The sequence below is a fragment of the Myotis daubentonii genome, chromosome Y (assembly GCF_963259705.1).
Source record: "Myotis daubentonii chromosome Y, mMyoDau2.1, whole genome shotgun sequence".
Taxonomy (NCBI): domain Eukaryota; kingdom Metazoa; phylum Chordata; class Mammalia; order Chiroptera; family Vespertilionidae; genus Myotis; species Myotis daubentonii.
The window spans coordinates 14,733,933-14,760,085 of NC_081862.1; positions in this window are offsets into that span (position 1 = coordinate 14,733,933).

A 26,153-nucleotide genomic window follows, 5' to 3' on the forward strand; every position below is an offset into this window, starting at 1 on the left:
ACACTGTTTTGTTAAATATGGTTCTAAGAAAACAAGCCATCTTGAAGGAGAGAGCTGCTATGACTAGGAACCCAGCCTCACCTCCACCCAGATGGGCCTCAGACATCACCTGAGATCCTAGAGCCACTCTGGCCAAAGACCATTTATGGCAACAGCAGATCCACGGACACCGGGGCTCAGCCCCCTACCACCTCCACTACCTCCTGTGAGTCTTGGAGTGCACAATTGAATTGCAGAACTACTTTGTGGCCGTTGGCCACTCGCACCCTGGCACCTGGGTTCTGCAATGATAGGTAAAATGGTGATACAAACAAACAAACCCCAAAGGACAGAAAAGGAGGAATTGCCGAGAAGGGAAACTCAACTAAATGGAGGCATACAATATGTTCGAAAAGGAATTGAGAATAAGGGTCATAAAGTTCATAAACCAGATGCCTGGGAAATCCACAACTTAGGTAAGAAGCAAGGAAAAATGAAAAAATTGATAATAGCTACAATAACAAATACAATGGAAGGTTTCAGTAGTAGACTAGAAGTAGCAAAGGATTGAATCCGCGATTTAGGAGACAGGGAAGTGTAACACACCATGAACAACACAATCTGAACAGCAATTAGAGAGAAAAAATAGAAATAGAAAGCAGTTGGATATCCTAAGGGAAATTGGTGACAACATGAAAAAAGTAACATGTGTATATTAATGGGGTCAGAAGGACAAGATGAGGAACAAGGATTAGGGAACCTATCAGAAGAAATAATCACAAAACCTTCCTCATCTTGGGAAGACTAAGTCACACAAGCACAGAAAGTTCCAAACAAGATGAACCCAATAAGACCTATACCAAGACACATTGTAATTATAATGGCAAACAATAACAACACAAACAGAACCTTAAAGGCTGCAAAAGAGAGACAGAGAGTTACCTACAAAGGCTCTCCTGTTAGATGATCAAATGAATTTTAACAGAAACACATCAGGCAGGAAGGGAATGAAAGGAAATATACAAAGTGATGCAAAACAAGGGACCACATCCAAGAATACTTATCCAGCAAGGCTATCATTCAAAACTGTAGAGGAATTCAGTGTCTTCACAGAAAAAAAAAAATCTAAGGGAGTGTTTCACTACTAAACCATCAATGCAAGAAATGCTAAAGGGACTGTTGTAAAAAGAAGGAATTGAAGAGACAGAAGAAACCCAGGCATAAAGAGAAAAGTGGCAACAAATAAGTACCTATCAAAATCACCTTAAACCTAAATGGACTAAACACTCCATTGAAAAGATATAAAATGGCTAAAATTATAATAAAACAAGACCCATATGTATGCAGTCTATGAGAAACCCACCTCATAATAAGGGACTCACACGGACTGAAAATGGAAGGAGAGAAATATTTTTCAGGCAAAGGGGGGGAAAAATTAGGGGATCAATAATTATATTTGAAAAAATAAATCTCGAGAAGCCAAGATGGCAGCGGAATAGGCAGACCTGTCCCAGGGCTTGTCCTGGAGCAAATGGAGTGTGCAGCTGAAACTAGTAACACCCACCCAGAATTGGCGAAGTACACTCAGGTGGTGAGACAGTTTACAGCTGGGAAGGGCAGATTTCCTCTGGTAAGGTAAAAACCAGGGATCTGGGCAGGAAAGTTTGCCACACCTCTGAGCCCAGAGGGTCAGAAGGAGACCATGCAGCACACAGCCAAGACTCTTGGGACAGGCACAGCCCCTGACTGTGGAAAGGAGATCCGCGGGACTTTTGGTACAGGGGGATTTGAGATCTGGTTTTCATAATTACAGAGGACTGAGCCTAAAAGGGGCAGCCTGAAGCGCTGACCAGACCATGCAGTGCCGGTAAGAGAGGAGCTTACAGAGACTCAGGCTGCCATGTTTCTGTGGCCGGCATTTGTTTGTTTGTTTTCAATGAACCCTGTTCATAGGACATTTTGTATACAGACACTCACCTGTGCTGAAGAGCAGGTGAAGGTGTGGACAAGTGGAATCTGGGGAGAGGCTGGGAAGAGAAGGTGGGCCAGGAGAAGTGGCAGTAAATTAATTGAATGCTGAGTCACCCCTGAGCCCAGGACTTGGGCAGCCATTTTCTCCTGAGGCTCTAATTCCTCCCTCCAGGCCCCAGGCAAGGAAAACAGCCACATCCAGATGCCACCCTACATGAGATGAAGGATTAAAATAATCTGATTAGTCCCTGGGAGTTATCAGGGTCTGGCCTATAGCAGGGCTTTCTGTCCCAGCAATGACAACAACAACAACAACAACAGCTAAAAGCACAGATATTCCTGAAAACTGGGATCTGAAGCCAGCCTAAGGAATGACATTTCAATTTTTCATTTTTATTGTTTTTATTATTATTTTGTTAGCATTTTTTTGCATTTTTCTTTGTTCACCTTTTTTATTGTTTGTTCCCTTATTTACTACTTTTTTCACGTTCTTTCTTCAACCACGTGAGCAGCAGTAATGTGAGTGGCACACACTTGTCCAGGGCACATCAGCCCTATGAGCAGCCTGCCTCGAGCCAAAGAGCAGCAGCCTCATGTGACCTACCCCTGTCCAAGGAGCAGCAGCTGTGTGAGCGGCCTGCTTCCTTGTCTGAGGAGCAGCAACCATGCGAGCAGTCTGACCTCTCTGAGGAGGAGCAACTGCATGAGCCATCTTCCTATATCTGAGGAGCGGCACCCCTGCGAAGCCTGCCGCCATTCAAGGAGCAGCAGCTGCGCACACCCTGCACTAGTCTGAGGAGCAGCAGCTTCACAAGCAGCTTGGCCTGGTCCAAGCAGCAGCAGCAGCATGAGCACTCTGCCCAATCTGGGGAACAGCAGCTGTGCGAGAAGCCCACCCCCACCTGAAGAGCAGCAGTTCTGCGAGTGGTCCGGCCCCATTCGAGGAGCAGCAGCAGCCCAACCCGGTCCGAGGAGCAGCAGTCACACGAGTATACCGCCCACATCTGAGGAGCAGCAGCCATGCACAGCACGCACCAGTCCGAGGAGCAGAGCCACAAGAGCCTGCACCTGTCTGACGAGCAGCAGACCAGTGAGTGGCGCATCCGTGTCCGAGGAGGAGCAGCCTCGCCTGCAGCTCCCTCCTGTCCAAAGATCAGCAGCCTTGCAAGCAGCCCATCTCTGTGTGAGGAGCAGTAGACCTGCAATCAACGTATCCAAGCCCTAGGAGCAGTAGCCCCACAAGCAGCCCACCACATCAGAGGAACAACAGCAGCATGCAGCCAGCCCCCATCCAAGGATCAGCAGCCATGTGAGCAGTCCGCCCCAGTTCAAGGAGTAGAAGCTGTGTGTGTGGCCCACCCGCATCCAAGGAACAGCAGCCTTGTGATCAGCACATCCTTGGTCTGAGGAACGGCAGCTGTGTGTCAAGCCTACCCCCGCCAGCCACAGGAGCCACCACAGCTGTGAACAACACCCACCAGAGGAGCGGCTGCCAACTGAGGAACAGCAGCTATCACAACTGCTTGAGGAGCAACCACAGCCCGAGGAGCCACTGCCACCCAAGGAGCAGCCCCTGAGTGACTCAACATCTAGATATATAGGTGAGATCAAACATGGGTAGAGAAAGAAACCCCCAAAGGAAAGAAAAGGAGGACTCCCCAGAAAAGCAGCTAAGTGAAACAGAGGCATGCAGCTTGACAGAAAGAGAATTCAGATTAAGGGTGCTAGAATGCATAAACCAGATGGAGGGAAAAATCAACAAGTTATGCAAGAATCAAGAAGAAACAGAAGAAAAAAGAAACAACTTATGTAAGAATCAAAAAGAAATGGATGAAAAAAATCAATAAATTATGTAAGAACCAAGAAGAAATGAAGAGTGATATAGCTGCAATAAAAAACACCACTGAAAGTTTCTATAGTAGATTAGGAGAAGCAGAGGCCCGAATTAGCGAATTAGAAGACAGGGAAGCGAAACACCCCCAAACTGAACTGCAATAGTTGAAAAAAATTCAAAGACAGGAGGAGAGCCTAAGGGAGCTATGAGACAGCATGACATGAAACAACATGCGAATTATAGGGGTTCCAGAACAACAGAAAGAGGAACAAGGATTAGAAAACCTATTGGAAGAAATAATATCAGAAAACTTCCCAGATGTGGGGAAGAAAAAATTCACACAAGCCCAGAGTCCAAAACAAGGTAAACTCGAAAAGACCCACACCAAGACACATCATAATTACCATGGCAAATGTTCAGGACAAAGAGAGAATCTTGAAGGCTGAAAGAGAGAGACTGAAGGTTACATACAAGGGATCTCCCATTAGATTATCAAATAATTTCTCAACAGAAACACATCAGGCCAGAAAAGAATGGACGGAAATTTACAAAGTGATGCAAAGCAAAGGACTGAATCCAAGAATTCTCTATCCAGCAAGGCTATCAATCAAAATTGAAGGGGAAATAAGAAGATTCACAGACAAAAAAGGGCTAAGGGAGTTTATCATCACCAAGCCAGCAATGCAAGAAATGCTAAAAGGACTGGTGTAAAAAGAGGAAATAAAAAGGTAAGAAAGAAAACAGGCACAAAAAATAGAAATGGCTACAAACAAGTACATTTCAATAATAACTTTAAAAGTAGATGGACTAAATGCTCCAATCAAAAGACATCAAGTGGCTGAATGGATAAAAAAAAAAAAAAACATGACCCATATATTTGCTGTCTACAAGAAACCCTCCTCAGAAGAACGGACTCACACAGGATGAAAGTGAAGGGATGGCAAAATATTTTTCAGGCAAGTGGAAATGAAAAAAATAAAAAGCTGGGGTAGCAATGATTATATAGGACGAAATAGACCTCAAATTGAAGGCCATAACAAGAGATAAGGAAGGCCACTTCATAATAATAAAGGGATCAATACTAGAGGATATAACCCTGATAAACATTTATCCACCCAATGCAGGATCACCCAAATACATAAAAAAGCTCCTAGAAGATATCAAAGGAGAGGTCGACAACAATAAAATCATAGTACGGGACCTTAATACAACACTGACATTGCTGGATAAATACTCTAGACCAATTATCAGCAAAGAAACAGCAATCATAAATGACTCGCTAGATCAGATGGATTTAATTGACATCTTCAGAACATTTCACACCAAAGCCGTGGAATATATGTTCTTTCTTAAGTGCTCATGGGACATTTTCAAAAATAGACCACATATTGGGTCACAAACAAGGTCTCCCCACAATTCAAGAAGATTGAAATTATACCAAGCATCTTCTCAGATCACGATGGCATAATATTAGAAATAATCTACAATAAAAGCCATACAAAATACTCTAACGCTAGAAGCTGAATAGCATGTTATTAAATATTGATTGGTTTACCAATGAGATCAAAGAAGAAATTAAAAACATCCTGGAAACTAACAACCATGAAAGAACAACAATCCAAAACCTATGGGACACAATGAAAGCTTTCCTGTGAGGGAAGTGCATAACTCTACAGGCCTATCTCAAAAAACAAGAAAAAAATGGTAGTAAATCATCTAACTCTACATCTCAAGGAACTAGAAAGAGAGCAACAAGAAAACCCCAGAGTGAGCAGAAGGAAGGAGATAATAAAGATAAGAGCAGGAATAAATGACATAGAGACCAAAAAAACAAAACAGAAAATCAATGAAACCAAGAGCTGGTTCTTTGAAAGGATAAACAAGATTGATGAACCTCTAGCCAGGCTAACCCATCCTCTAAACAATAAAGTATTTTTTTAAAAATGTGTTCCTAGAAATATACCTTTTAAATATAGTAATTTGATTAACATACATACCTAAATTTTTCAGTCTCCCAATAAGTTCATGATGGTTGATCTTTTAGCTAAATCAACATGGCATATGTAAACATAACTCAGGTCACTGTAATTGCTCCACATAAAACCCTTTGGATGTCTGGAATTATTTTTGTAAACAAATCTGAAGTCACATATTCCACCAAGATGTCTGACACTGATGGGCAGCGACACAAACTAAACAGCCACTGGACACAGTTCCCACCTGAAGGAATCACTTGAGCTTTCTGGGTCCAAAATATTTTCCACAGATTTATACACCACGGCCTCCTTCCCGACATTTGAGATTCAACAAACATCCCTTGCTCCCCTTAATTTTATGAATAGAAACACTATCTCCTACCAATATAACTTCTAAAAATAATTTCCCCCTATATTTTTCCTCTTATCTTTTTTTATGCATGATTGTACTTATTTACATTTCCTTGCATGTTTGTTATTTTTACCATAGAAAAGAAGTGCCCAATAAGTACGGATATTTTTCTTATTCAAAATCATTGTGTAGCCTACAAAACACCACTTGAAAGAAGACACTTAGGAATGATATCTACACAAACTACATTTCTTCTGCTTGGAAACTAGGGAAACAACATCAACCATTCTTCATAAATCAAATAAATGGACTTCTGAACTCAAGAAAAATCATGAGACACATCCAACTCTTGGCTGTTGACAAACCCTAAAAGACAAAGGTAAAGTAAAGGGGTCAATATGTACTGACCCCCTTCAATGTATCATAAAACAGGCTCTCCAAATAAAGGCCAGGCACATAAGTGAGTTATGTACTAAAAGTCATTGAAGATCAACAACTTAATATATGGCATAACGAGTACACACACAAATTAACTTAAATATAAGATCAAAAGTGTAGCCAAAGCACAAGCGTGGTTATTGACAGAGAAATCTGCATATGTTACCTTGCCCCAGGGAAGAGTGGTTCTTAATAAATCCAAAAGAACGTGGCTTAAAATAATGGTATGATATGTTGGAAATATCTGAAAATATAACAGAACCAAAGAAAATATGTACCCCAAACGATGCCCGGATGCTGTGAATTTCAGGGTAATATTAAGGAATACTTGTACAACGATCTCCGACAACTTTGAAGGATATGGGACACACATTGGGTAGATTTAAGATCAAAGAGAAATAAGACTATTTCCTTCACTAGTACATTAAAGACTCAATGAAAGGAACTCTTATCCACTACTTTAAAATAAATCAGGATATATACATTTTACAAAAATCAGTCTTGTGGCACGATTCAAAAATAACCAGAGAAAAGTTAGTTAGGGAAGTTAAGGTCATTTAGTTATGGCACACCCAATGTCCTAACTCACATCAGTTCCTGTCATGAAGAACTAAATACCTAGTCCACTTGCTGTGTTTCTGTGATGGTTGACCATCCAATTGTGAGCCTGGAGGTCACTGTCCTATTCCTGGTCAAAAAACAAGCCCAAGTCCCTTGCTCAATCCCCAGTGGGGGACAGGGAGATGGAAGCAGATCAGTGATTCTCTCTCATCATTCATGTTTCTGTCTCCCTCTCCCTTGCTCTATGAAATCAATACAAATACTTTTTTAAAAAATTGTTCCAACTGGAGGGAAAAGGGACCACACATACCATATTTTCAAGACCTTTTTTTAATGCTATGGATATGTTTGCATCAATTATATTAGCTTCTTACCAACAGTGACCTGATTTCTGCTGACATTATATGTCTGGGGTGGGCAGGCTGTTCTAAATTAGAAAGTGCTTTGAAGGCTTAAAGCAGGATTCCATTTGTATTCATATACTAAAATAACTAAGCTTAATGTACTATTTTGATACACAAAACGGACATTTCAAAATCCTTCCAACCCCACAGTCCAGCACGTTTGAAAAAAAAAAAATAGTGATGACTAAATAATCATGGCTCATATGGCATTATAAAACTTTAAAGACAAGAAGAAGGAAACCTGGAAATACTATTACTTGAACCACAGTGCTAGAATTTTATTTACAGACTTACTTTTTATTTTTTTAAATATGTTTTATTGATTTATTTTACAGAGAGGATGAGAGAGGGTTATCAAGTTCGAAACATTGATCAGCTGCCTCCTACACACCTGGGGATGTCCCTGCAACCAAGGTACAAGTCCTTGACCAGAATTGAACCAGGGACCTTTCAGGCTGCAGGCTGATGCTCTACCCACTGAGCCAAACCAGTTAGGGCAAAAGACTTACTTTTTCATTCATTTCTTTGGCAGCATCTGTCGCATCATCAGAATTCTCAAAGGTAATAAAAGCAAAGCCTCTGGACTTGTTTCTTGCTACCTCCTTTATCAAACCTCCTGGAATTTAGAATTTTAAATGCCACATGCCACTTAAAATTTAACCTCTTAGAGATATTTCAATTTCTCTAAGTTTTTGAGAAATTCTCTCAGAGACTCTTAATCCTATATAATAAAAGGCTAATATGCAAATTGACAGAACAGTGGAATGACCAGTCACTATGACACACACTGACCAAAAGAGGGCAGACACTCAATGCAGGAGCTTCCCCCTGGTAGTCAGTGAGCTCCCATAGAGGGAGCACACCTCAGTGAAAAACCAAGCTCACAACTGGCGAGTACAGCAGTGGTGGCTGGATCCTCTCCCGTCTCCATGGGAGTGCTAATGATATTGGACTGACACCTTAGGCGCACTTCCACTGTCAGACATCTCCCAGGGGCTCCCGAAATGCCAGAGGGCTTTGGCCAGGCTGAGGGACCGCCCACTGAGTTGCATTCACTAGGTCTTTAGATTAATATAATGGACACAGTATAGTACCAATCTTCTGAAACTTGGTAAAAAAAAAAAAAAAGAGAGACAAAGCATTTTGCATCCTCATTACCTTCCTAAAAATCTGTAGGGAATAAACGCCACAGTTAATCTGTCTTATGGCATTCCATGAACCAACCCCATAATAAACTCACAATGTCTTACTTTTCCTCCTTATTACCTGGGACTGTAACATGATTGAAAGGAGGTAGATTAATTCCTGGGCAAGTGGAACAGAGAAACTGAGACAAGAAAATCAAGCCTGGTCAGTTTGTACAGCCTGTAGGAAGTCCTTAATCCTCCCTAACCAAGGACACTTGAGAACAAGTGCTTAATACAGGGGTGGGCAAACTTTTTGACTCGAGGGCCACAATGGGTTCTTAAACTGGACCAGAGGGCTGGAACAAAAGCATGGATGGAGTGTTTGTGTGAACTAATCCATGTTAACACTGCTGCTGGTGAAGGAGCGGAGGGGAGAGCAAGAGAACCCTCCGCTCTTTCGCCTCCGTGGGCTGGGTACAACAGCTGAACGGGCCGTATCCGGCCCGCGGGCCATAGTTTGCAATGGCTGGGTTAATGTCTCTCTTCTCACATGAGAGACTATTCAGCAAAATCACCCTGGAACTTCCAAGGCGTGAGTGAGAGAGGAGGATGGACAGAGGGGCAGTTTTGTCTTGCCCACAAAACAAACCAGCCTGCTGTCTTGGGGAAGGGATGAAAGGGGACTTTATCTCACTCACTAAACAAAGAATCAACAGCCTTGGGACTTGCCAAGATAAAAATTGTCAGACATTCTCATCAACTCTGAGACAGCTATGGCCAGTAAAAGGAGTCCTTGAAATGCAGTCTTTCCCCTCCCTGCCTGCCCCTCATGGAAGGGCAAAGCCTGGGACTTTCACCCACTCTCCTTCCCCGCCTCCAGAAGACACACCTAGGAAGAAACTAAAGGGCAATTTCTGGAAACAAGCCTCCACACACTCCCCCAGGAGTCCTCTACATGCTCATCCATGTTTACAGGGGAACTTCCTGGGCCTTTGGACAGGAAGCAGCCTAACAGGGAATGAGTGTCCATTACCCATCTCGCCAGCCGCAGGCCACAGCACAGCTCTGCATTCTCCTCTTCAGGCTTGACTTCCTATATTGTCCCCAACATTCTGAGGCCCTCACCTTTTGTCCACATGCAGTGGGAAGCCATGGCTCAAAGCTACTCAGAGAGGGGTGGCCCTCTAGTGGCTGGCATGGCCTGGCTCCAGAAGCAGGGAGGCTGAGAATCCTGGATGTTATCATTATGCCAGAGTGGCTGCACAGGCAGCAGGGCGGAGAGTCCCCTGCTAAATGCAGGAGCGAAAGAGGACCTCCGGGGAAGGTTGCAAGGCGTGGAGACCAGCATTTGTTGTCTTTTTCTCTCAGGGCATCTGTCTGCTTCGCTTGTGTGCATATCATCTCTTAGCACCAATCCATTCTCTGTCTTGCATGCATCATCTCTTTACTCATTATCTGTCCTGGGTGCCAACCACCAGGCATCACCCACCTGCCATCCTCTGTCATGCCTTGTCTACGTCTCCCTCGTCAGTTGTTAAGAATAATAATCCTGGGCCACTTTGTGGGTGCTGTGAGTTTCCCTTTTCACCCAGGCATCCCAGTCCTCCATTTTATACCTTCTACTTCTCCCCTCCCAGGGGCTGTAGAAAGGGTTAAAGAGAATAAAACAGGGCAGAGAAAACCTTATTTTGCTTAGCAGATATCTTGTACCAAGCTTGCAGCCCTGAGCACAGCATAGCCCAGATAACCAGAAGACACCTGGCATGGGAGGAACCAAGGAAAGACCAGACCCTCATGTCAGCAGAGCGGCTTACAGCTAGCAAAATAAATAAAAATTCTCTCTCTGCTCTCATGACTGATAACTTTCTCTGTCTCATCCCACCAGCACCCAGGTGTAGGGAATAAAATCTCTTTTGATACACCTTGTACCCCCAGACGTCCCACCTCACACAGGAAGAGCACTCATGGACAAGATGAGGGTGTGCCTTTCACCAGAGGATCCCCTACCAACTGCCATATCCTGGCAGAATCCCTGTCTGTAACAGAGGGCATCCCCTTCCCAATACCTGCGAAGCTTAAGCACAGGCAGAGGGCCCACAGGAGGAATATCACAGCCACCTGCATGTGGTGGTGAGAGGAGGCCAAAGGCCCAAGCCTCCAAGACATCCCAGGGCATGGTGTTTTCCCAGTCTCAGGGGGGCTATTGCTCTGAAGCTCTAGGCAGGGTGGTGTTGCTAGATGGTCAATGTCAGTTCCTGTTGCTACATATTTTGACCCTCAGTCTGGGGCAGGGAAGGGCCTGGCAAGGTGAATATGAAAGATGAACATCATGCCTGAGGGAGGGATGAGCAAGGAGCAGAGGAACAGGAGACAGGTAGGGGAAAGCTGGGGGCCTCTGTGTTATTGCAGAAGCAGTGAGCAGATCTCCCTTTATTAAAGTCAACACCACCACTCTGAAAACTAAAACTGTGGCTCTGTACCATAAGGACCTCCTCAGGCAGGAAGTTGGGTCACTAGCCTCTTTAAAGGGCCCTACCAACTCTACACCTGTGTTGTGGCCCTGCAGCCTCTCAATCTCTTTTCCCCTTAGACATTGGTGCATTGGGATTTTCAGTCACTTTTAGGCACCTGGAGAATTTTTTCAATGTTGGTTTTATTATATTTAAGTGGCATTTGTGTCTTGTTGCTAATCCACATTAGAGGATCTTTTCCATTGTTGACCTTTTTCAACAAAAACCATGGAAGGGAAGGTGTGAGGGAGAGGTAAAGGGAGAGGGAGAGGAAGAGGGAGAGGTAAAGGGAGAGGGAGAGGGAAAGGGAGAAGGAGAGGGAGAGGGAGAGGGAGAGGGAGAGGGAGAGGGAGAGGGAGAGGGAGAGGGAGAGGGAGAGGGAGAGGGAGAGGGAGAGGGAGAGGGAGAGGGAGAGGGAGAGGGAGAGGGAGAGGGAGAGAAGGAAACATCCATTGTTTAGCTACAAGCCAGGAACATGCCCTTGACCTGGAATGAAATCCGGGATCCTCCAGTGCCAAGGCTGGTGCTCCACCAACTTAGGCACAGCAGCCAAGGGGGTAATTTAACATTTTTAATCAGATGGAGCATTCGACAGCATGAACCATAGAAATAACATGAAGGTCAGAATTACAGCCCATTTCCAGAGAATGTGCATTCATATTCATTCATAATCAATTATTTAAGTTAAAACATTATTCTTCAGCTGTATTTTAAATGAACGTAAGCTCCATTGTCTACCTCAGCCTCATTGACACCTTTTTAGCTTAGGCAGATAAAAGCATAGGTTTTCAAAAGAGTTAAGACTTTATTAGTGTCCTGTCATACTGACATAAAATTATTCATAAAGAGGTTCAAGTATTGTTATTTGGTCACTGACTTTACAGGAGGCTCACTTGGAGCACCACCAGCACGAAGGCCCCCTCTGACTTATGGTAGTTCAGTCTCTCTGATGATTATTACAGCCACACAGGAGATGGGTATGATGGGGGCACAGCAATTACTGCAACAGCCGATGCGACACCCCGGTAAGAGGTCCTGAGTGTGGTGCTGGCGGCGATCACAGGATACACCATGTACACAAGAGAGAGTGAATCATGCAGTAGAGTAGATCACCTGACTGGGCACTGGGGGATTCAGGGGGGAAGCTCCTGTGACAGAAGAATTAGACTCTGAAATTAAAAATGATAAGGTACAGACAACATTTTATTGTAAAGAATTTGGCTTCTGTTATTTAAGAATGACTAAAAGCAAATGGTAGGTTGGGGGAAGCATCAAGAATTGTAGGTACCATTATGAAGTTTCAGGATTGGAGGCGAGGTTTGAATTATTCAAGGTTGTTTCCTAAGTGCTGATTTAAATTACAATATACTTAAATGTTTAAATTTTACATATTTTATTGTTAAAATATTCAGAATATAAGCACAACCAACAGGCCAACAGAGGCAAGACACTGGGAGTGGGTGATGAGAACAAGTAACTAGGGATAGGGGAGGCCGGGGGGAGGTCAGTAGAAAAAAAGAAAGAGACATGTGTATTACTATTTGTAAAACCTTAAACACTAACATTACAAAAAATTTTCAGAAGAAAGTGTTCTGCAACATGGGATTTCTTGTCAGATTTTACTACAAACACATAAAAGCAATCTCATTGGATGGTGAGTTATATTCATGGCCCTAAATTTCCCAGGGTGTCTATGACCACAAGTGCAAAAAGTCTTTGAAGTGAACTGCATACAAAATGAAGCAGTGTGTTATTTCGTCATGGCATGCTGCACTGTTTTCCAGTTAGGGAGGGTAAACGAATGAGGTATTCTCCTTGGAAACATAAATGGATACAAGGATTGAAGAACCTCTGACAAGGCTGCAAAACAAGGATTTCCCCAGCTCTGTGGCCCACACTTTGCACCCTAAGATACTGATAAGGAGCAGGCCTCTCGCACTGGCCCCAGGAGGAACAGAAGACCTTAGGGAAATAGGAGATGGTGGTGAGCAGCCATAGAGCAATGCGGTGTGGCAGCACAGCAGCCTAGGCCTCAGCATGAGGAAGATTCGCAGACACCTGTGGAAATGAGTATAGGAAGAACATGTCATGCCAGCCCCTGTTGAGGGGCAGGTGTCAAGGCCTGAAGGTGCTGTGAGCAGCCTAGAGGGAGAGTTCAGAGGAGTGGCTCAAGGAATCTGCTTTGACTCTGAGTGACAGTGGACATGCACACTCCCTCCTCCTGCCTAAGCCCCCCTGCCTGAGCTGGAATTGCACTGCCCTTGTTGGACTGGTAGTTCCTGCCTCAGGCACATACCCTAGGGACCTGGTGTTACAGGCTGTTTCCCTCCCAGCATCCAGGTGTCCCCGTGAGAGAGAAGTAATGGCCCAGGAACCTGGCAGCACACCAAGGGAGAGCCCAGGCAGCCCCTCCTCACCCGTCCTGTCTGCTCACTGGGCCCATCATCCTCTCATAGTACTTCAGGGGATTGAACCACAGGTCTTTGTTGATGATCTGGTAGGGCAAACAGACCTGGGTCAGGGGAGTACTCGGACCCAAATAGAAACCCAAGCAGCAGGCAGACACAAGAAGCTGTATGTTGGCATGGCCAGTGACATCCCACCTCAGCAATCCTGCCTGATCCTGCCACACTGTGGTCAGAGAACCAGTAGAAGAAGCTGGCGCTGCTGTCCTGGAGCCTGTGGCTGGAGGCTTCTGGTTCACAATGCTGGGACCACTGAATGGGAGTGGCACGGGACACCCTGTATCCTGCAGGAGATGGGTATGTGAAGCTGCGCAAATCGCCTTCCAACCCTGCCCACCACCAGCTGCAGCCCTTGCAGGGAGCTTCCTCCTACCTGTGAGGGTGATGAGATACTCCTTCACAATCACATGGTTGCAGAAGTAGGGGTTGCTGCAGTAGCACAGGCTAATGGTGCAGCAATCCCAGGGATGCCTGACTTCCCTCACCTGAAGAAGGCAAGTGGATCCACGGATTGAAGTCGCAGCCCAGGGCTCCTGCCTGTAGCTGTTTTCAGGGACAGGCCATTTCCCCACCTGCCTTCCACCACTCCTTGGAAGAGGAGGCCTGACCTTCAAATCAATCATGTGCCCGTGCATGATGTCATCTTTGACGCTGGACATCGCCAACAACTCTGGGTGGTTGACAAACTGCTTTGGGTCAAAGAGCCTGCACCCTGGGAGCTGGGCATGGACCAGCTAGAAAGAGCAGCCTGGCCTGGACTCTGCTTCCCTTAAGGCCACTCCTTCTCCATAAAAGGCAGAAAGGGGCACAGCACCACTCTGTTTCCTGACAGACCCTGATGCCCACCAGATTGTTTTGTGCTGAGGGCTTGACAGGTTACACATCACACATTCCTGCTTCTGACTAAGGAATTGGACATACAGATGGCCTGTAGGGCAGCATTAGTTAGTCCCAGAAGAGCCCGTGCAACACAGCCCTGTCTGCGGGCATCAGCCCCTGGTGTATGCGTGCCTCTGCCTCGGAACTCTTCCCTTGGACTCCCAGTTACCGCTTCTATGGTGCCTGTATAAGACAGAGGGTGTCTCCAGGATCCTGGGCCAGACTGATCGCACTGCCCCGAGCTTGTCCTCAATGTTCTTTTTATGGGAATCATCCCGGCTTACACCGGTCTCCTGCACTGTCCCATGCTCCTTGTGTTCCTCCTCCTCTACCCTCAAGGATACAGCTGTGAGCCATAACCCAGGGATGCGCCGGAACTTGAGGCTTCTCCATTCGAAATAGGGCTTGAGCCTCTGCCCAGTCGTGCACCTGAGCCGAGACAAGGCCCTGCTGGCTTGCTAGGTCACGGGCTCCATCTCTAATTGGACGGCCTGGAGCACCTCCAGAGGGGACCAGGTGAACTTGGCACCAGGCCCTGACTGGGCCTGCTCCTGCTGCACTTGCTGATATTCTTCTGGAATTGCCTTGGCCTAGGACTGTGTCTCCACCTGTTCCACTGCCTTCATGTGGCCCTCCCCTCCCCCTGCAGGACAAACTGTTCCCCTGCAATTAATTGCTCCTCCATCCACCCCTCCTCCTGGTGGTCACTCCCTTGCGGGTCACCTGGGGCCTGTGCCTCCAGCCTCAGCTCTTCACTCACTACCTCCTCCTGCCTCCCCACCTGCAGATCTAGGAAAACCTCATCCCCTGCCCACATGGCCTGCCATGGCGTCTGTCCTGCAGAAGGCCCTCTGTCCACAGGACAAACTGAGCCTGTGCCTGCAACTCCTCCCTCAGGCCCTCCTTGTCTTCCCCTTGCTCCTCACTCTGGGTTCCCTGCTGCACCTCACTCTCCTCTCCCTGCATACACTGCTCTGCAACCACCCAGTCCTCCCCTTCCTGCACTCAAGATAAAGCCAAGCCTGCTGGCCTGTGTCCAACCTCAGCTCCAGAGTGTCAGCCTCCCCAACATGCATGAAGTCTCCCGCTCCAGCCCCAAAGCTGTCCTCTGAACCTCCTGTGCCCTTATGTCCTGGGTATCACCACTTTCCTGCATCGAGGTGAAGCTAAAAGCCTCCTGGGCCATCCCTCTCGCCGTGTCTTCCTGGCACAAAGGCCCTGGGGTGCACTTTGAATCCTCAGGGGCCCTGCAGTTGAAGACTCCCTAGTGGAGCTGAGAGGAAGCGTGCTGCCCCCAAGGAGCTTCTCTGTCTCCCAAATTGCTGCTTTAGAAGACCAGGCAGAGACAAACAGGGAACAATACAATCTGAATAGCAATTGGAGAAAAGTTAGAAACTGGGAGGAGAGCCTAAGGGAGCATTGCTACATCATGAATGAAATTAATTTCTGTATAATAGGTGTGTCAGAAGAACAAGAAGCAGAACAAGGATTAGGAATCCTATTAGAAGAATCAATGACAGAAAACTTCCCTGAAATGGGGAAGCAAAAACTCACATAAGCACAGAGAGTCTCAAACAAGATGAGTACACATTTTTGTTACAATGGTAACAGCACAAACAGAATCTTAAGGCTGCAAGACACAGTCAGAGAGTTACCTGCAAAGTACCTCCCATTAGATTATCAAATGATTTCTCAACAGAAACACATCAGGCTAGGAGTGAATGGGAGAAGTATAAAAATTGGTGCAAAGGAAGGAACTGAATACAAGATTACTCTATCCAGCCAGGCTAACATTTAAATTTGAAGGGGATTTCAGGAGCTTCACAGACAAAGCAAACAAACAAAGAAAAAGGCTAAGGGAGTTTATGACTAAGAAGAAATGCTAAAGGGTCTGTCATAAAAAGAAGAAATAGAAGGGTAAGAAAGACCATAAGGAGAAAGAACAAAAATGGCTAAAACAAGTACCTATCAATAATTATCTTAAACATAAATGGACTAAATGCTCCATTCAAAAGACATAGAGTGGCTGAAATGAGAAGGAAACATGACCCATATATATACTGTCTAAAGAAACCCACCTCAGTACACGGGACTCATGCAGACTGAAAGTGGACAGATGGAAATATGGTTTTTAGGAACAGGGAAATGAAAAGAAAGCTGGGGAAACAAAACTTAGACCTGACAAAATAAACCGCAATGTGGAGGCCATCAAAAGAGAAAAGGAAGGCCACATCATATAACTAAAGGGATCAAGATTACAAGACAGTGTAACTCTGGTAAACATGTATTCATCCATTGCAGAAGCACCAAATACATAAAAAAACCAAAAAACTGGAATATATCAAGGGAGAGATCAACATTAATAAAATCATAGTAGGGGGTTTAATACCTCATTGACACCACTGGATAAATCCTCTATGCAAAAAAACAAATCAGGAAAGAAACAACAATCCTAAGCAACTCACTAGATCAGACAGACTTAATCGACATCTTCAGAACATTTCACCCCAAAGCTACAGAATATATATTCTACTTAAGTGTACATAGGACATTTTCAAAGATAGACCAGTTGAGACACAAGCAAGCTCTCTTCAAATTCAACGAGACGGAAGTCATATCAAGTACCTTCTCAGATCACAATGCCACGCTCCTATATAATAAAGAGGTAATATGCAAATTAATTGTCACATCATCACAAGATGGCTGCCTATGACCAGACTGGCAGGGTGTTAGCGAGGGACAACCAAACGACTGAACACGCAGGCTGCATGGGGAGACAAGACTGACACGGGGTTAGTGAGCAATGTCCAAACGCCTGGACAGCAGGCTACGTGAGAAGAGCAGGCCAACTGGGGCTTAGTGAGGGACAAAGAAACAACTGAACAGCAAGTTGTGTGGGAAAATAGGCTGGCGGGAGGGGGGGTTTGGGAATCCAGGCAGAGAAGGGGGACAGTATGGGCCAACCAGCCCAGCAGGGGAGCAGTTGGGGGCGGCCAGGTCAGCGGGGGATGTGGCAGTAAGAGGCGACCAGTCCAGCAGCGGGACAGTTAGAAGTGACCAGTGTGGAAAGGCGGGGTGCAGTTGGGGCAACCAGGCTGGCAGGGGGTATTGGGGGCAATTAGGCCAGCAGGTGCAGTGAAGGGAGATTAGGTTAGTGGAGGGGCAGTGGGTGGTGACCAAGACAGCAGGAGGGGCAGTTAGGAGTGATTAATCTGGCACGCAGGGGCAGTGAGTGTCCAACAGGCTGACAGGGTTTGGGGGGCAGTTAGGGGTGACCAGGTAGGCAGGCTGGTGAGCAATTAGGAGCCAGTGGTGCTGGATTGGAGAGGATGTAGGCTGGTCTGAGGGAACCCCTGCCCACCACCGCCCCCCACACAGGCACACATATATAAACATTCACATTCTCAGGACAGGCCCCATGGCTTCTGTTGAGCAGTGCCTCCATCTTGAAAAGGCCAGCTGTCTTCTGTCTGACCACGGCATGTCTATGTGAGTGAATGCCCAAGCCAAGGGAGTTGAGAGCCTCAGGGTCAGGAGCTCATGTCAGGCCCCTGCAGTCCTGTAGTGTACAAGTTCCCTATTTTCTGGCCAAATTACAAGACTTCTCATCAGAAGTTTGTCATTCTTCCCTCCTCCTCCCAAAAAACACCCTGAAAGAATGGAACAACATCCAAAGGCCTTCTAAGGCCTGGTGACTCCTCTTCGGTAGCCCTGCCTCTTTCCAGGCAGGCTGAAATGCAGGAGATGCTGCTTCCACAGCCTCTTGTGATCTCTTTGCCCAATACTATTATAGTCCCCTGCTACCAACAACACAAAGATAGCAACAGCTTTCCAGCTTCTGCATGGTTCTTTAATGTCTTTGGTGTTCCCACTAAGATTGTTGTTTCAATACGTCCTTGAAGCTCTCATTAGCATCATTGAGAAAACTTATCACCATTGTCTTGAACTCTGTATGCAGTAGTTGGCTTGCTCGCATTTCATTCCTTTGTCTCTGCATCTTGGGTGCTTCCCTGGTTTTTTTCTATGTACTAGGTAGATTTTCTGTGTCTCCTGACTAGGTAGAGTGTCCTTGTGTCATTGCTGTTCTATAGGGCTTAGTGGCTCAGCCTGCCCAGATACCTGAGCTAGCACCTCCAGGTGTGCCTGTGTGGGCTGTGTGTTCAGTGTTGTTGTAGGTGAGCCTTGATTGCTATTGGCATCCCTGGGTGGAACTGACCTGCAAGCCAATTTGCTGTGAGGACCAGCTGAACCACAGTGGGAGAGGTGCTGTGCATGAAACCCTCCTATAGAGCAGGGCTTGCTTCAATGGGGCTTTCGTGCTCACTGAGTCTGCCCCTGGAGTGTGTCGCTTGTGGGTGTGTAGAGCTGTAACCTGGTAGGTTTGGAAGCTGTGCAGCAGGTGCACTGTCCCTGGGGCCTCCCAGGAGGGGCAAAGTCAACCACTGCCTAGGGAAACCCTGCAGGAGCTAGGGGGCTGTCTGGAGATGCCTGCTATTTGCATTGGGCTTGGAAATGCCCAGGAGAGACACAGCATGAAGCATTGCAGATTGCGGCTAGTGCTGGATCTTGGGTTGTTTTTAACATTTTTTTCTGATGCCAGCTACTGCTTGTTTTATAGGTGTTAGAGAGGTCTGAAGCCTGAGCCAGGCCAGGCCATGCATACGGAAAACCTGCTACAGACAGCTTGGTTGGAGCTGCCAATTAGATGGGGTGGGGTCTCAGGAAACCACTAAGGTGGAGGAAAAGGTGTGGGCCATATATGTTGATTATTAAAAGTTACTCAAATGCCCTCTAGAAATAAGCAAATTTTTACATGTCTCCCCTATGATGAGAGATTACATGCATTGCCCTCTCTTCATTTTTGCATTGTCAGGTTTTATTTATTTTAAAGTGTGCACAGGTGGTCTCCAAGTGTGCACTAGCTTGGAAATAAAGTATTGAATCATTCGTTCAGAGTGATTGGTTATTTTACTTATAGTCTGTATTATTTTTATTATTTCTCCGGTTAAAATGCTAATAGTAAAACTTCTCCGTTTGAATTGCATGTCTTTGCTTACAGTTTTAAATGATTTCATCTTTTCTATTTTGAAATAGAATCCTTACATAATCTATAATATGTTTACATCACTCAGCTATTTTTACTTAAATGGGTCCATGAATATAACATTTTAAACTGTATTATTTTCATTATCGTAAGTGCTTAAATTCCCTGATGTCCCAAAGTCAAGTTGGCTGTGTAAACCTAACTGATGGGATAGTAACTGATCCACATAAACAACTTTAGTAAGAAAATTTGGTATTACTTTTGTAAACAAATCCCAATAAGGTTTCTGCCACACAGGGGCTCTGATACAAAGTGACAACCATAAGAGCCATTCACATATTCTGGGTCTAAAATATTTCCTCGAGATCTATGCACCTCTGCCACATTCCCAACATTCAACCTGAAGCTAATACCCCTTGGTTCCCTTGATTTTTTATGAATAAAAGAGTTTTCTAGTGCCCCCACTGATTCCACCTAAATTACTACCCATATTTTCCTTCTCAACATTCTTGTGCATAATGGTACTTACTTCCTTTTCCTTGAATATCTGTTCTCTTTACCACAAAACTCATTGCTCAATAAAATAGGGGGTTTGTCTTATTCAGAACCATTAGCACTCAGAAGGCAAGCCTGTGAATATCTCTTGAAAAAGGAAATTGAGGAATAATGTCTACACAAACTACATTTTGTTGTGCTTAGAAAGTAGCAATAAGGGAAGGATCATAAATTATTCTTCATAAGTCAAATAAATGGGTCTTTGAACTCAACAGAAATTATGAGAAAATCTAATGATTAGCTACTACAAAACCCTACATGTGAAGGCAGAGTATAAAGGTCAATATGTAACAAGCGCCTTCAACGTACCAGAAACCAAAAGGACATTGAGCAAATTAAAAGGACAATGAGGAATCACCTCACTCCTGTCAGAATGGGTACCATCGATAAATGACAAGTGCTGGCAAGGTTGTGGAGGAAAGGGAACCCTAGCACACTGATGATGGGAAAGCAGACTGGTGCAGCCATAATGAAAAACAAAATGGCATGTCCATAAAAAAATTGAAAACGGAACTCCCATATGACCCTGCCATCTCACTTCTAGGAATATATTTTAGGAAACCCAAAACACACATCAGAAAGAATATATGTTCCCCTGTATTCATAGCAGCGCAATTTACAATTGCTAAGATTTGGAAAGCACCTAAGTGCCCTATCAGCAGGTGAATGGATAAGACAAACAAACTGCTGTACATTTACACAATGGAATACTACTCAGCAGAAAAAAGGAAGAACTCTTTCATTTGCTAAGCATGGGTGGACCTATAGAGCATTATGCTAAGGGAATAAGCCAGCCAGAGCTAGACAAGTATCACATGATCTCAGTCTTATTTGGAATCTCATGAACAAACTAAATTGATTTAAAAATGGAGGCAGAGACATGGAAGCATGGACAGACTGTGGAAACTCACAGGGAAGGCAGGGGAGGGTGAGTGGGTGATGGCTGCGAGATAACCAACCAAGGACCTTGTGTGAATGTATTCACAACCCACAGGAGCAGACAATGGGGGCGGTCAGGGCCTGGGGAAGGGAGCTGGAGTGGCCTGGAAGTGTCGCTGGGGGGAAGGAAACAGACATATGTAATACTTTCAACAATAAATATTTTTAAAAAATAACTGCCATGAAAAAAAATGGAAAAAAGGGACATCTTATATGTTTTCAGTGGACAGGGGCTGGGTATACTTCAGGAGGACAGGGGGTTGATGATAGCTCCCGTTCCATAGGTTCTCAATACCATTGACTTGAATAGTCACTTACATTGCAATTTTCTCTGACACCTACCCTTGTCAGCACAGAAGAAAGGTGACGATTTCAAGTTGCCATCACTGCTAAACCAGAAGCCATGGAAGTGGACCCAGAAGTTAGCAACCCTGATCATCATGGTTCACTGGCCTCGGATAGCTGACATGAGCTAACCTCTAGGCCAAGCTCCATGGGATTCTCCTTACCCAGAGACCTGTGGGGAGTCGAGGGTTCCAGGCTCTGTCAGAGGTCTTCTCTGGGCATCGAAGGTGGCTTCCATCCCCTCTAAGTCCCAAGGCGTTCCTACCAAGGTGGGGAAAACATTAAGGAGAGCTTGCTGTCAACACCTCTCAAAAATGGACTGGTGTCTGTCCGAAGGTGTATCAGTGCTTTCAAAGAAGAAAGGCTTTACAATGGGCCACACATCTTTGCCCAAAATAAGCCTTTCTGGAGGAAGTTAAAGGATCAGGAAGTGGATCAGAGGGCCCCGGGCCCTGGTCATGAGCTGGGGAGGGAGGACAGGAGTAGGAGCAGATCATGGTGCTCGGTATTCACTATCTAAGGCCACAAGGGGTCAGCAAGGGCCTGTAGTTGGGAAAGGTACTTTCCTTGTTATCCTTTGCTGTTTAGAGTCTCATTAGCTGCGTGATGAGCCATTCCTAAGTGGGACACAAAGAAGGCTTACTGATTATGTCAAAGTTTATTTTGTCAGGATAATTCCTTTTCTGGAAGTGCCAGTAAGATTCTCCCATCAGAGCGGGATCAAGAAGGGGTTGAGGGAGAATTACCAATCTCCAGCTCTGCCTGTGGTCCCTGAGAAGGGCAGGAATTGGATTGGGCTAACCCCAGCCATCCTGGGATGTTCTTGTTACCTTTGTCGCACACAGCAATGGGGGGATGTCCTAGGATTCCTCTGCCTTCAGCACTGTAACTCCTACAATAGGAAAGTAAGGACACCCCAAGGCAGGCTTGATTCCCTCAGGTCTGTCATTGGGCCCAGTCTGTCCTGAGTCAGAAACACACGGATGGGGCACAGGCAGGTTTACAGCTGTGAGTATGGGAAACACAGAGTTTATGCCTGTATTATTATTTATTAATCATGGAATTCTTTTCCATATGAACAACTGTAAATCTATGGTTGCCCAACCCTAGATATATGCCCAGCCATTGTGAGGAATTGACTCTCACATGGTTATTGATTACAGAGTTAGGAAAGTCCCATGAGCTGCCCTATAAGCTAGAGAGACAGTAAAGCTGGTGTTGCCATTCAATTTCAGTACAAAGGCCTGAGAATGAGGGGTGAGGACGATGTGAATTCAAGTCTGAGGGCAGGAGAATGTGAGATGCGATGCCCCCTTCAATCCTTGAGACAAAGTGGATGTGAGTTCCTTCTTCCCTGGCCTTTTGTTCTGCTTAGACCCTCAAGTGGGTTGTTTGAGCTCAATCTCACGGGAAGGGCAATGTGTCTTCTATACTGAGTCAGCCAATGAAATGCCGGTCACATCCAGGAACACCCTCACAGACACATCCGGAAATAATGTGTAATCGGGGAACTCGGTAGCCCACTCAAGATATCCATAATATTAATCTTCAGAGAATGAGGACCTTGCTACAATATGGCACTTTTAGTGCTAAAACCGGGAAAATTCTGGAAAATTGGGAAGAGTTGGTCACAGTGCAGGTTTTCTGGTGCTTACGCCTGCTGACTGAGATGTCCAAACAGTTCTTGTCATTGTATATGCACAGCAGAAATACATATGTGCCAGGTAGAAATTGGATTGGCTCATCGAAATATCACAAACACCTTGAGGGGCCTTGACAAAAGGAGGACACACCCACCCGGTATCTCTTTCCTTGTGCGGAAAAGGAAGCCATTTTGGAAAAGCTAGGATCAGGGGTCCTCAAACTTCTTAAAAGGGGGGCAGTTCACTCTCCCTCAGACCGTTGGAGGGCCGGACTATAGTTTTAAAAAAAAACAAACAAAAAACTATGAACAAATTCCTATGCACACAGCAGCAGCAAAAACATCCAGAGGGCCGGATAAATGTTTTCGGCGGGACACATGTGGCCCCCAGGCCATAGTTTGAGGACCTCTGGAACAGGTGATGGGGAGTCATGCATTGTGAGAACTGCCTCCAGATTTGGAGTCCATTGCTGTAAGGGATAGGACATGCTCCGGAAAACAGAGTTGCAACTCCAGACCTTTACTGGTCAGCTTCCTTGGATATGGTGTCACAATGAGGTATCCCAAAAGACTGAGAGCACCTAACTCTCCTCAGTCCCTCGGCAACACAGTCACCGTTTCTCAGTTGCTCTTCTTTCAGCAGCAGGCCCAGAGAGGGACCGCCCACTGAGGAGGGCCATCCTGCCAAGAGAGCCTGGGCACACAGAACTGAGGAGGACAACAGTAGAAGAAAATCCATCTCTGGCGCTCTGCTCTGCAGTAGAGATGAAAGCACTTAAAGTGGAGATGCTCCTGAGAACGGTAAAATGGCCCTATGCATGCAGGCCCTCTTCTCCGCATGACTGCAGTTGAAGAGTTGGAAAGAGTTGCATATTCTGGGACTCTGACACACAGGGAAAGAGGAAACTGTCACTGTCCCAAAAGAATAAGCTAGAGAGATGGTTTGCGTGCCATGGTGAGAGAGGCACCTGCAATGTTGCTCCAGCCCATTGTGAATGAAAGCTGTGGAAGCATCTTCAGAGCAGGAAGGGAGCGGTGAGCAGAGGGCCAGTTTAGTTCCCACTGTCCCATGAGCTGGCACCACGGTGTAAAGAGTATCACTCCTTATATGTGAGCAACAGTAGTGGTCAGCCTCATCCTCCGACTGCAGCCCAGGCATGGTCAGCATGGCCGTGTTGTCAGACTTGGGGGCAGGGAAGTGCTCAGGGATTCCTGAGGGCCCAACGCTGACCCCATAAATCAGGGGGGTAGGGTCCATGTCAAATACATAAACGGTACCAGAGACATAAATGTAACACCCAGTGCCATCACTGCTTCCAGCAAGCAGATGGTGACCTACTTTCCAGGTGTTCCAGACACTGAAGGCAGACAGGACACAGGACCCTGAAAAGACCAAGAACACAATCTGGCGAGCCAACCTGAGAGAATGGGAATAGTTTGACATGTTTCTTCTCACTCAGGACACACTGAGACCTGGCCCCTCGAGCCAACACTGGATGCCCCTGTCGTACCTCCTGTGGTCATCAACGTGGTTCTTGTCTGAGGAATTGAGGACTTCCCTCATGTGGTATTAGGAGGAAGGTGAGGTCAGTGACTGAGGTTGTCTAGGAAAACATCCAATCGCTAAGTTATCCAAGAACCAAGGGCAAATCTGGACCCTTTCATTCTTTCTTAGCCTTTTCCTTGACACTCTCAGTTGCAGTGAGTCCTCATGTCCCCCTTGTCCCAACCTGCATAGTGTCTGAGGCTCAGGGCCCTTTATTGCCACTTCAGGAAGTAGAAATATTGGGAAGTTGAAATGTTGGGACGCATCAGACATAGAGCATACCCCTTTGTGGCAGACACAGACTCAAGGGAATCTCCTGGTAAACACCAATGAGGACTTCATACAGGTCAGGGGTAAAGGACAGCAAGTTTTCTATCCAAATCAGGACAGCAGCGCACTCTGGAGGCCTCAGGTGATTCTACTGGAGCACCAGAAAAGGCAGCTGAGAGGGAGGTGGCAGACTCTTCTCTGTCTGCTTCTCTTACTCTTTCAAGTCCAATCCAGCTCAGTACCTGTCCCTCGATAACTCCTACATGCATCTGAGCTCTGTTACCTCTGTATCCCACTTCCTTCCTGTCACCTGCCACATGAGGTGGACCAAACCGAGCCCTTAGGACCATTTTGCTTGTTTCTAAGTAGTTTTGGCAGAGGGTTAGTGCTCCTGAGGTAGTTCTTCGCCTTGCTTGAGGAGACATTAGAAGTTGAGTAAAATCAATTGCAGGAGGAGAAACGGATGAAAAAAAATGGGATCAAAGGAAGACAGAGTGACTTCCCAGAGTTGAAGGTCACAATACCCATGATGAAGAGAAAGCTCAGTAGGATTGATTGCCACTGAGAGAAAAACAGGAAGTGGGATTCTGAGTTTGAGATTCTGGGAGTTGACTTGGCAAGGAGCCCTATCCCAGGTCTTCTCCTAGGAGTGTGCCAGGATGTCAGTTGGAACACACAATGTTTTTCGCCATGCCCCCTACATGATCCACTGAGAATCATTACCTCTGAGCCATGTGACTTCTGGAGGCAAAATCTGACTCATGCACAGAGAGATGGTTGGCGTGGTGTATTCTTCTGGATAGAGTTGGATTTGGAGAACAGACAAGTCAGAACTGAGTGGTCCTTTCCAGATTGACATGGCACTGTCCTCAGGTAATGACTGGAAGTTCTATGGATCAAGATGCTCCCACAAAGCTAGGGCACAAAGTTTGCATTGTAGTTCATACCACAGCACAGACATTCTGAAGAGCAAAGGGTGGTGACACCTTGGCTAAGGGAGGTCAGGCATCTGTGATTGTGTAGAGCGGTGTAAATTGGATATGTTTGGCAGTGACAATATTCTATGTGATACCATGGCTTCAGTGTCAGTGCCTAAACCTGTATGGGCTCCATTAAGTCAGTTTCCACAGTAATGACTTTGGTGTGAGATAACAGTGAAATGGTACTAATCCCTGACCTGTTCAGAAATCCATCAGCTGGACCTGTGGACCAAGTAGACTGAATCCTCATCTCCTGGGAAAAGTTTGGGAAGCCCTGGGCACATTCCAGTTATCCTCATCCTTCCTGCAGGAAGCAGACCTCTGACCTTCATGGAG